The sequence below is a fragment of the Tachypleus tridentatus genome, chromosome 9, assembly GCF_004210375.1.
Source record: "Tachypleus tridentatus isolate NWPU-2018 chromosome 9, ASM421037v1, whole genome shotgun sequence".
Classification (NCBI taxonomy): domain Eukaryota; kingdom Metazoa; phylum Arthropoda; class Merostomata; order Xiphosura; family Limulidae; genus Tachypleus; species Tachypleus tridentatus.
The window spans coordinates 12,863,782-12,876,851 of NC_134833.1; the positions used below are offsets into that span (position 1 = coordinate 12,863,782).

At 33.2% G+C, this 13,070-nt stretch overlaps 1 protein-coding gene across 1 annotated transcript in view; it reads right to left on the reverse strand.

The window, feature by feature from the left end:
• Positions 1-1,919, reverse strand: part of LOC143224764 (transmembrane protein 114-like) — a 126,531-nt gene extending 124,612 nt beyond the window's left edge. Inside the window, exon 1 of the mRNA XM_076453038.1 lies at positions 1,771-1,919. The gene's annotated coding sequence lies outside the window, so the exon portion shown is untranslated. The remainder of the gene's footprint in view (positions 1-1,770) is intronic.
• Between the last annotated feature and the right edge of the window lie 11,151 nt (positions 1,920-13,070).

A 13,070-nucleotide genomic window follows, 5' to 3' on the forward strand; every position in this document is an offset into this window, starting at 1 on the left:
TTCTACAGAATAGTGTCAAGTGTTTGAATCAAGATGACAGTGGTTCTACTAGTGTCAAGTGTTTGAATCAAGATGACATTGGTTCTACTAGTGTTAAGTGTTTGAATCAAGATGACATTGGTTCTACAGAATAGTGTTAAGTGTTTGAATCAAGATGACATTGGTTCTACAGAATAGTGTTAAGTGTTTGAATCAAGATGACATTGGTTCTACAGAATAGTGTTAAGTGTTTGAATCGAGATGACATTGGTTTTACAGAATAGTGTTAAGTGTTTGTATGAAGATGACATTGGTTCTACAGAATAGTGTTAAGTGTTTGAATCAAGAGGCATTGTTTCTACAGAATAGTGTTAAGTGTTTGAATCAATGTGACATTGGTTCTACAGAATAGTGTTGAGTGTTTGAATCAAGATGACAGTGGTTCTACAGAATAGTGTTAAGTGTTTGTATGAAGATGGCATTGGTTCTACAGAATAGTGTTGAGTGTTTGAATCAAGATGACAGTGGTTTTACAGAATAGTGTTAAGTGTTTGTATGAAATTGACATTGTTTCTACAGAATAGTGTTGAGTGTTTGAATCAAGATGACAGTGGTTCTACAGAATAGTGTTAAGTGTTTGTATGAAGATGGCATTGGTTCTACAGAATAGTGTTGAGTGTTTGAATCAAGATGACAGTGGTTCTACAGAATAGTGTTAAGTGTTTGTATGAAGATGGCATTGGTTCTACAGAATAGTGTTAAGTGTTTGAATCAAGATGTTATTGGTTCTACAGAATAGTGTTGAGTGTTTGAATCAAGATGACATTGGTTCTACAGAATAGTGTTAAGTGTTTGAATCAAGAGGCATTGGTTCTACAGAATAGTGTTAAGTGTTTGAATCAAGATGACATTGATTCTACAGAATAGTGTTAAGTGTTTGAATCAAGAGGCATTGATTCTACAGATTAGTGTTTAGTATTGGAAGAAAAATATTTCCTTAAACAGCTCATCTCTTTGAACAGTGTTACTGGTAGAGTAAAACTTATGGTAAAACTTTTATTAAGGTTACACTTGAACTGTAAAATAAAGGTTTTCGAGTTTGTTTCATGTTAATGTGCTTAATACCAATGTAATGTTTATGTGTAGTGGGGTCACTAGATTATATTTACATAATCTCGCTGTTTGGTTTGTTAAATTTCGCGAAACGTTAGAATAAATATAATAAAACTCCTACATTCATGAAATATTCTACGACATCCAGTTGGTTCAATAGAATTTTTACATTTATTAAATAATGTACGACAACCAATTGGTGCCATAAAATGCTTAGATTCATTAAATATTATACGACAACCAATTGGTCCATTAAAACGTTTGCATTCATTAAATATTATACAACATTCAGATATGGACGTTTTCCAGATTGGTGTTATTGAATTTAATGTGTGCACAGAAAACATAATTTTCTATACAAACATGAATGTAGTAAAATTAGTACAAGTATTTGTCAAGGCCGCGTGGTTTACTTCATGTTGAATACTGATAGGTTAGTATTAAGTATTATAGCTGGCATTGTTCGTATTTTAAATTTTGTTCTGTTAGATGTTTTGCTAAGTCGTAATTAGATAAAGTTTGTAGTTGATTTAGTTGTCAGTTGCCTACAAATGTTCGTGTCTTTAAGTTACTTTATTTCGTCTCTTCAGAATCTTAGCTAGTTTTTCAGGAACGGTACACTTTTATTTGATATTATTCGTTTTAACGATAGCTTTAACAAATACGCTATACACAAACCTGAACTACACCATCAATCCGTCGCAAGGGTGCGAGACCTCTTGACTTCGGCTGTGATAGACTTTTTTCGAAGAATCCGCGTGCGTCTGCCTTCAAAACAACACAAGCACGTGCGTTAAGTTCTACATATTTAAAACGTTAAACTTGCGCATTTTGCTGTTTTAAACCAGTTAGCTTATATGATTGAGACATACACAAGAAGAACATTCATGTATGGTACTTCTGCCGTATAATCAAACAGTGAATACACCACCCGCCGAACATGTGCCTCGCGCTGTGTAAGAAACGCCGCCTCCTATCAGCGCAGGTGCAGTACGTTTCTCCTAGTGGCGAGGGAAGAGAGCCATGTATTTGCGAGGTGTGGCACCGAATTTACAGCTTATACACTCATCCAAAGCCAGATGAAATTGTCATATATTATTTGGAAATGCAATTATCGGGAAAGCCTATTTTATTACATAATAGCTCTTTCTACAATGTACACTCACCACCTGACCATGCCGGGGCTCCACGAGCTTGAAAACAAACTCAAATACAAATTTACTTTAAACGACGCACGAAAATTTAAACGAGTAACATATTGTGGTTTCTATTTGTTCTTGTACGAATATACTATAGTTCTTGATACAAGCGCTTAACAGTTTTTATCTTTATGTCTTCTAAGTTCACGTTTCAAATAATTCGATTTAAAATTCGATATTTAGAAAATAAAGATAGAGAACCTGTATATATTGGTGTCTAGTCTCTTATGGACGTAAACATAACCTTTTAAATACATAGCGTTCCCCACAACTTTACCATGTATGAAGAGTTTCCAAGAATAGAATGTTTGCCAACAATCTAAAAGATAAAATAAGATCCTTCAAGACGTTTCCCTGAGCTGCACTTCTCTGGAAACGTTTTAGTTGAATATTGAGAATCGAAACATAAACTTTCTTTATTTGTTTTTGTGGTTTTTCTCGGCTGTTTAGTTCTCGTTCTGTGCGCTTTGTAACAACGTGTTAATCGACAATCAGTGGCGTAAGGCAACCATAAGATTCTCATATTCTATTGTTTTGGTTTTTAAGGCTTTCGGATGTGTTTTTAACTTTAATAGATAACTAGATACGTGGCATTTTGTATTCTGATTGTTTTCTGCAATGCTTGTGAGATATTATAAAGTTGGAGACAAAATGTTGAACATATTTCAATTGTTTGTAGCATAGAAAGAATTATTTGTCGCATTTTCATCTTTTTGCATCTAGTACACATAAATAAAGTTACTTCCTGGTTTGTAGGCAGAGACTCTTCCAAAGTTCGAATGGTGTTAAAAATTCGATGTCTTCTTCAAGTTAATCTCTCCCTGCCATGTAGTATTTTTTTAAAGATATCAGATTATCAACCGATTAACCTTTTGTTTGTCTGTCTACTTACTGTTAAGCACATAACCACACAATGGACTATCTGTGCTGTGTGTGCCAACAATGTTTTTTAGAGTCATACGTCCTTTGAGTCACTGGGGTGGGGGGTGATTAACAAGAATAATTATGCGGGTTTTTTTACAGGATGATAAGAATTCTTGGTTTCGAGAGTATGGAACTAAAATAAGCTAATTTTACTTTTGCAAAATACAGTCATGTGTATTAACAATGACGAAGCCAAAATGGTGAAACATTGGTTCAAACAAACATATGCGTCAAACGCTACAACAAAATTGTTTTCTCTTCAGAAGTTCACTTAAACACTATTTCCACTTGAAGTTTCAACCTGTTATGTCCAACATAAACCTTCCATCATATTTCAGTCCTTAATTAATTAAATAAAATATTCTGCAGATGTTTATGTTAGAGCTAAATTTACGTACACTGTAGGCATTATAAACCGTTACATTTAAAAAAGTTGTAATGACTTGAAAAGATACTTGGACAAATTCTTAAAACCAAACATTTAAGTGATTGGTTCGGTCTCGTGAGTAAATTGTACGAAAGGAAAATGTTAATCAAATGATTGATGTTTCCTCAGAGCTTCTTGATGCGAATGAAATCATACTAATAATGTATTAATGTTGCTCTTAAATAATTTATTTGTTCGTCATACATGCCCGTTGCTAGTACAGCGGAAAGTCTACGGATTTACCACGCTAAAATTACGGATTCGATTCCCCTTGGTAAGCACAGCAGAAAACTCGATGTGGATTTGCTATAAGAAAACAAACACAATTGTCATACATATGAAACCACACTAGTAGTGTATTAATGTTCTTCTTAAATAACATTTGTTTTTGATACATAAGAAACCATACTAATGTTGCAAATAAATGATTTATTTCTTCTTTATTCCTATCAGACCTTACTAGTACTGTATTAATGTTGCTCTTAAATAATTTATATCTTCTACATACATGTGAAACCACGCTAATAATGTATTAAAGTTGGTATCAAATGACTTATTTCTTTTTTATGCATATGATACTATACGAGTAATGTCCTAGATACATTGAGTTTTGTTGTGTTTTATTCAAGGAAACGTCCTAGATAAAAAAAAACGTTTCACTCTAGTTAAGTTAAGAAACATCCTAAATACATAAAGTTTAACTGTCGTTTATTCAATGAAACGTTCTAGATATATAAGATTTTTCTGTTGTTTACTCAAAGAAATGTTCTAGATACATAAAGTTTAATGTTGTTTATTCAAAGAAACGTCTTAGATACATAAAGTTTACTGTTGTTTGTTCAAAGAAACGTCCTAGATACATAAAGTTTTACTGTTGTTTATTTAAAGAAACGTCTTAGATACATAAAGTTTTACTGTTGTTTATTCAAAGAAACGTCTTAGATACATAAAATTTTACTGTTGTTTGTTCAAAGAAACGTCCTAGATACCTAAAGTTTTACTGTTGTTTATTCAAAGAAACGTGTTAAATACATAAAGTTTTACTGTTGTTTATTCAAAGAAACGTCTTAGATACATAAAATTTTACTGTTGTTTATTTAAAGAAACGTCCTAGATACCTAAAGTTTTACTGTTGTTTATTCAAAGAAACGTGTTAGATACATAAAGTTTTACTGTTGTTTATTCAAAGAAACGTCTTAGATACATAAAGTTTTACTGTTGTTTATTCAAAGAAACGTCTTAGATACATAAAATTTTACTGTTGTTTGTTCAAAGAAACGTCCTAGATACATAAAGTTTTACTGTTGTTTATTTAAAGAAACGTGTTAGATACATAAAATTTTACTGTTGTTTGTTCAAAGAAACGTCCTAGATACATAAAGTCTTACTGTTGTTTATTTAAAGAAACGTGTTAGATACATAAAATTTTACTGTTGTTTGTTCAAAGAAACGTCCTAGATACATAAACTTTTAATGTTGTTTATTCAAAGAAACGCCTTAGATACATAAAGTTTACTGTTGTTTGTTCAAAGAAACGTCCTAGATACATAAAGTTTTACTGTTGTCTATTTAAAGAAACGTCTTAGATACATAAAGTTTTACTGTTGTTTATTCAAAGAAACGTCTTAGATACATAAAATTTTACTGTTGTTTGTTCAAAGAAACGTCCTAGATACCTAAGGTTTTACTGTTGTTTATTCAAAGAAACGTCTTAGATACATAAAGTTTTACTGTTGTTTATTCAAAGAAACGTCTTAGATACATAAAATTTTACTGTTGTTTGTTCAAAGAAACGTCCTAGATACCTAAAGTTTTACTGTTGTTTATTCAAAGAAACGTGTTAGATACATAAAGTTTTACTGTTGTTTATTCAAAGAAACGTCTTAGATACATAAAATTTTACTGTTGTTTATTTAAAGAAACGTGTTAGATACATAAAATTTTACTGTTGTTTGTTCAAAGAAACGTCCTAGATACCTAAAGTTTTACTGTTGTTTATTCAAAGAAACGTGTTAGATACATAAAAGTTTTACTGTTGTTTATTCAAAGAAACGTCTTAGATACATAAAGTTTTACTGTTGTTTATTCAAAGAAACGTCTTAGATACATAAAATTTTACTGTTGTTTGTTCAAAGAAACGTCCTAGATACATAAAGTTTTACTGTTGTTTATTCAAAGAAACGTGTTAGATACATAAAGTTTTACTGTTGTTTATTCAAAGAAACGTCTTAGATACATAAAGTTTTACTGTTGTTTATTCAAAGAAACGTCTTAGATACATAAAATTTTACTGTTGTTTGTTCAAAGAAACGTCTTAGATACATAAAATTTTACTGTTGTTTGTTCAAAGAAACGTCCTAGATACATAAAGTTTTACTGTTGTTTATTTAAAGAAACGTGTTAGATACATAAAATTTTACTGTTGTTTGTTCAAAGAAACGTCCTAGATACATAAAGTCTTACTGTTGTTTATTTAAAGAAACGTGTTAGATACATAAAATTTTACTGTTGTTTGTTCAAAGAAACGTCCTAGATACATAAACTTTTAATGTTGTTTATTCAAAGAAACGTCTTAGATACATAAAGTTTTACTGTTGTATATTCAAGGAAACGCCATAGATACATAAAGTCTTTTACTGTTAATTACAGTATTGTAAGGTTTCTTAATTATTTTCAGAGACTTACAGAACATTCGTTATCTGGTGCCTGTTCACCAACGTTTCTGTTATTATTGTGTTATGACTTTACTTACGTATCGTCAGGAACTTACAGAACATTCGTTATCTGGTGCCTGTTCACCAACGTTTCTGTGATTATTATGTTAAATTTCGTGTAGTTATTCTCGTACTTAATGTTAAAATTTACGACATCATGTTTACTGCGGCTTATGAAACACACACTTCAGGCGACTTATGGAAAACTGTTTTATATGCGTGACTTCTCAGAACAAACTTCCAGTTTTCTGTCCGAAGATGACGTCAGCAGACTACGCCTTCAACAAAATTATGGTACTGTGAGCGATCAGCATGTACGATATACTTGTATTATGCATGAACGTGCATGGATGGTTTATCGTATGGAAACAGTTATATAGAAACTAACACACCTAAACGTTTCGATACCTTATGCCTGGTACTGTTGTTTCGTGGCATAGTATTTATTGTAATTGAACATGAAAAATCAATATAACTAGCGGCAAGCATAGATAGAATAGGTAGAAGTGTCTGAAACGAGGGTGTATTTAATGTACACCTACACAATGCAGACTCACTGATATTAGATTTAAAGTTGTCTTGATATTTTGGGCAAATATGCGCGATCAAATAAGAGTTTATGAGGCAGTGTATCGCTCAGACGTTACTAGTTGTAGCCTGATGGTGATTATACCTAAACTGTGCATCTGAGAATTTATGGTTCACGACCCGTTGTCGCAAAAACGAGCGCCGTACTTTGACACCGGAGGTGCAATATGAAGCTGGCTGTCAGATAACAGTATTGGATCAGACAGTGATATTCAAAGTTTTGGCTTCGAGTATTATTGGCTGTATGTTTTCCTCTTATTTTAGTGGTAGAGACGACTATGCACAGATAGCCAATGTGTAGTTTTGCGTGAAAGAATCGAAAAGTTTGAAACATTTACCTGTAAATTAAAACAGAATCTGTTTAAGCTTGGTGTACAATTACTTAATAAACATGTTGATTATTAGAAGTCTACCTCATACAGATAGGAGGTGGTAACGAAGAAAAGCCATATTTAAAATTATTGTATTTTAAAAACTACTTGTATCAGGGTTTGGTTTGTTTTGAATTTTGCGCAAAACTACACGAGGGTTATCTGCGCCAGTCGTCCCTAATTTAGCAATGTAAGACAATATGAAAAGCAGACAGCCATCACCGCCAACTCTTGAGCTACTCTTTTAACTCATTATAACGCCCCCACGGCTGAAAGGGCGAGCATGTTTGATGTGACGAGGATTCGAACCCGCAACCCTCGGATTACGAGTCAAGTAGCTTAACCGCCGGGCCATTATATTAGGGAGGTTGTCGCAAAACTTGAATTTAAGAGGAAGAAATGTCTAAGAGAATAAGAGTATAAAAATAATATAATTCAGTTTCCAAACATCTTGTACCAACATGTTCAAGTTGTTCCGTATAGCAAAGCCACAAAGGGCTATCTGCTCAGCCCACCGCGGGGAATCGAATTCCTGATTTTAGCGTTGTAAATCCGGAGACATACCGCTGTACTAGCGGGGGACAAGTTGTTCCGAATAAATGTATAATTCTAAACGTGCATAAGTCATTTTTTTCAGATATAGTCGTTTCAATTGTGAGTGTTTAGTCATAATTGCTTCTTATGCAATTTTCAAGTTCAGCCAATCGAAACTGTTAGACTCAATTTTAAAAAGTTATTGAACCATCGCTATTTTGGAACCTAACAAACTTAAATACCCATTTTATTCTGACTAACAACCAAATGTATGTCAGGTTTTAATTTTCAAAACCATGTTGTAGCTCTTGTTTTCTCGAGTGCTTCTATTTGAGAAGCTTGTATTAACTATATATGAGAAATCGATGTTATTTTATAATAAATTAACTTCCGCAATATATTTTCTTTTTTTTTATTAGATTAAATTTTGACTGTGATATAAAGCTTTAGTTTACAGCTGGAAATTTAATTTTATAATATTATAATAATTTATAATAATATAATAGAATATGTTTTTGTGTGTCATGTTTTTAATTTCACCCTTATTACCATTGTTTATTTAACAACAGAAAAATAATAAATTTTATTTGTTTTATTGTTAAGCGCAAAGGTACACAATGGGCTCTCTGTGTTATGCCCACCACGATTATCGAAATCCGGTTTTTAATGTTAACGATATACGCCTTCAAACTTGTATGTGAGTAACTGAGGAAGGGAGGTAACAAACTACTTAATTAACTGTGCAATATATAAAGTGCAATGTTCTGATTGAACTCTATTTTGACAACAAAACTAATTGTATACTCTGAAAGTATAACGAAACCGTGAATGAAAATACAACGAAGTAAACAAAGATAAATGTATATAATAATAATGTTTACCATATTGGCCCGAATATAAGGCGATGTTGTTTTTTTATTAATAGTTATGCTGTAAAGTTTATAGTTGCCTTATAATCGTTGCCTCTCAGTCTCAGTACTCTAATCTAGTTTTTTCACATCCCTGAATGTCCAGATAACATCTGTCTAATCATGCACGCCAGATGTTTGCTCAAAGTTATCACTAATTCCTGCAACTAATCCATCTGCAAGCTGTTCAATTATGCTATTGATTTAGTGGTCTTAAAAGGATGTTGGAAACACATTTTCTTCATGTTTTTTTTTTGAAAATGTGGGTCGCATTATATTCGAGATCACTCTATAATCAGGCCAGCACGTTGTTTTGTTTAATAGCAGAGTTGCACAATGGATTATCTGATCTATGCGCACTATTGAACCCCGAATTTTAACTTATCTATGAACCACTACAAGCGACAACATTTATTTACAATGTTACGAAGTTTAGTCTACGTGCGTAAACAAAACTTTCAGATTTGTCTGAAATAATTCACTTCCTTTCGATCAATATCATAAAGTATAACCTGACTTGGAAGTTTGAAATACCACACACGTCTAATCACCAAACTGCCACCTAAAGACTTTTAGCCCTAGCAGTATAGTAGGATACTCAAGTTCTCATTGTGAAAGGCTGTTTTGCCAACCCCTATGTAAGTTTCAAAATAAGGTGTTTATATTTCGTTTCTACAAAGGGACAGGAGATTACAGTAAGAATACCAATACTGAACACTAATAGAGTTAACGTGACAGTGCGAGTCTGCGCTCTAAACCAACTACAGCTAGTGTTGACTCATCCATGACGTCATTTTGTTCCCCACATTGTAAATTAACTTTCGCGTTTGAAACTGTGTCCGATGTGATGTTGATGACATCAAGCAATGCTTACAGATATCACGTTGAAGCGTTCGGTCGTATTTTGGAAGATAAAACCGAAAATTGCTCTAACCATATGAGTCACAGACGTCATTATGGGGCATATAATAGGCTTAACTCACATTACATTATTTGCAGCTGCTGATGGGTGGTGCCACCTTTTCGAAATTTATCCATAAATTTTTTCTGGTATAATTCAGGTAAAATTAATATTATATGGGTATTTTCACCTGCGTCTACATTGTGGTTTTTGTTCTTCTAAAATAGCCCTGAACAATCATTATATTATATAATATATATAATACAAAGAATTTAAGAGTGCTAACTTAAATATTGATAATATTTCTTCGTATTGATAAATATTGATAATATTTGTTTTAAGTTAGCACTCTTAAATAATAGATCTTCGTATTGATGTGCAAAGTTTATTGTTAAGCATAAAGCTACACAATGGACTATTCGTGCTGAGTTCATTACGGGTGTCGAGTCCAGGTGTTAACGTTATAAGCTTACAGACTTACCACTGTGCTACGGTCGAGAAAATAAGGTGGGTGGTACAACTGGGGTGAAAATACATGCATCATGACTGTAATTACATTAACAGTTAACACGATTAAAAACATGCTTTTGAGAAGGGTATCTCAGGTGAGTTTTGATAAATAAAACCTGAAAACAACAAACTGCTACGAACTGGTCAACTTAGTTTTGACACACATAATAATCTGGAAACTCATACGTTGTCACAAAGGATTATAGCAAAGTTTTACTTCATATTTTACTTAAACATTTCATATAGTATTACATCCATTATTTACTTCTTGTAACAGACAGATTAGAATAAATAAATAAATATCTGTAAAGTTCATGAACTTTACCCTCGGTGGGTCAGTGGTAAGTGTGCTGGCTGATAGAGTTTCCATACTCATGAAGGGCATAGTACAGGTAGCCTGTTGTGTCGCTTTACATCAAACAAACAAATCAACAAGTATTCATTCTGTTTAGAGTTAAAATTATGACAAATTTAGCGACAGTATTTTCAGAACGACGGTAAGCAATTTTATCAGTTGTCTTTTTATAGATACAGTTTTATTATTGTAATGTTCTTGTTTTATCAGTTGTCTTTTTATAGATACAGTTTTATTATTGTAATGTTCTTATTTTTCTCGTGACGACGAAAACCCACTTAAAGTAAAATGTATTCTAAAGACGGCTGGTGGTATTAAAACTTTTATTAAAATAGAGTACAGAACAACGTTTCGATCTGAGATGGCCTAAGATGGTCGAAACGTTGTTCAGTACTTAATTTTAATTAAAGTTTAATAACGATACCAACCGTCTTGATAATACGTTCTTATTTCTTTATTAATAGTATTAAAATAATGCAAACAAATATATTATTGTGTTGATAAAAACACAAGATATAACACTGAATCATTTAACGATTGTTTGATTACTTGGCATGGACTTACCGGGCTGAAATGAAGCCCAGGACCTCACATTAATTAGGGGGCCTCAAGCTATGGCTATAAAAGTAGTGAACGTAGAGGTTCTGTCTCGAGGGACCTCGATAAGTTAAAAGCCTAGAGCCAATAAGACCCTTTATCGGGCCTTGGTTAAAGTAGAAAGAATGCCACATTCTAGACGACTGAGATGAATAAAAGTTAAATCAACACCGAGTTAAGACTTCAACACATGTTCATTCTTAGGTATCTCTCTCCCTTGACGATAGTCCTGCAGCGTAGTTTCCATTTCAAAGGACCAAATGCGGTCCAGTGATTAGCGTGCCAGACTTTGGATAAAAAGTTCTATACTTTGCACCCTATTGTTAGATTGTTCGGCAAATAATGACGAATTTTACTTTTGTAATTTAACATACGCATTGTAACAAAGAGGGATTGCTTTATGTCATGACTTGCATATTACAGGAAACTTGAATGTATCATCTGAACATCAGTTATTCGTTTTTTTAGTGTTCGTTATCGGTATTCAAGAGCTGTTGTGTCAAGATGGAAGAAACGTATTTAAGAGTCATTTTTCTGCATGAACTCACACTTGGTTATAGTGCTGCTGAGGCACTCGCAGTATAAAGCAAGATAGGAGATGAAGCCACTTCTGAAAGAACAGTTCAGCATTGGTTTTCAAAGTTCAGAAAAGGAAACTTCATTGTCCAAGATGAGGAGGGTAGAGGGCATCATTTTGCTGTTGAAAACGAGAACTTGAGGGTGTTAGTGGAAGAAAATTCACAACTTACTGTTTGAGATATGTCACAGGAATTGGGTGTTTTTATCTTTATAATATCAGGTGATCTCAGTGAAACTGGCAAGGTGAAAAAAGCTGGACAAATGGGTTCCACATTAATTCATTCCCTTTTGTACTGAACAGAGACACTTCTTAATCGTTTAGTTACGTGTGATAAAAGTGAATACTTTATAACAACAGAAAACGATCTGCTTTTTTGGGTTGACTGTGATGAACTCCCTAAACACTTCCCAAAGCCACAGTTGCATCATAAGATGTTTATGGTCACAGTATGGTGGTTTCTAAAGGGCATCATCTTTTAAAACTTTCTTGAACAGGACAACAGAAGAGCAGACGTTTACTGTGAACAGTTGGAAGAAATACATAGGAAGATGTGTGAAAAAAAAGCCTAGTATTGGCAGTCGACCCGTAAGGGACCGATCTTGCTCTATAACAATGCTCGACGACACGTTGCACAAGTGACCCGCCATAATACACATGCCACTGGCTATACAATGACGAATCAGTATTTGATGGTATTTGTATTGTTTTATTATTTTATCTATTCTGCAAATATCGCCTGCACCTCAGCAGAAAACACCCTCAAACCATAACACTACTTGTGCTTCATGGTAGGTGCTATGCGTTAAGGTAGGTATCTTTCAACTTTCTTGCTGCACGTGCAAGTTACACATTGAACCAAATATTTCACCCTTTACAATAATTAAGAGTAGTGTGTACTTTATAACTAAGTTGTAGAGTGCCGTAAAGGTTGTTTAACAGCTACATGACCACATATTTCATTATAATGACTCTTCTTGATACTGTAGATGTGGACACTTTTCTATCATCTGGTACATGGTTCTTTATTTCTTGTTTTAGATCAGTAACATACTTAACATCAGTATCGCTGAGTCTAGATGTTCTGTCTCTTCCTTTGTTATTTTCAAATTTATTTGCTTCAGTCTTATAATCTAATGTGTATTTGACAGTGTTTGGGGATCACTTTAAGTTTCCAGCGATTTGTTAGAAAGTCCAACCAGCATCACATAAAGGTTTCATGTGATCTCTCTTCTCTACTGACAATTGTCTGTTTTTTAAGGTGTGGCATGACAACAAAATTTAATATATAGAGTTAAACACTGTTTTTATCCAGGTTTATTTGTGGAGTATTATTAAATTGATTCCTTCTGTCGCATGCTAGCTTCTTTCTA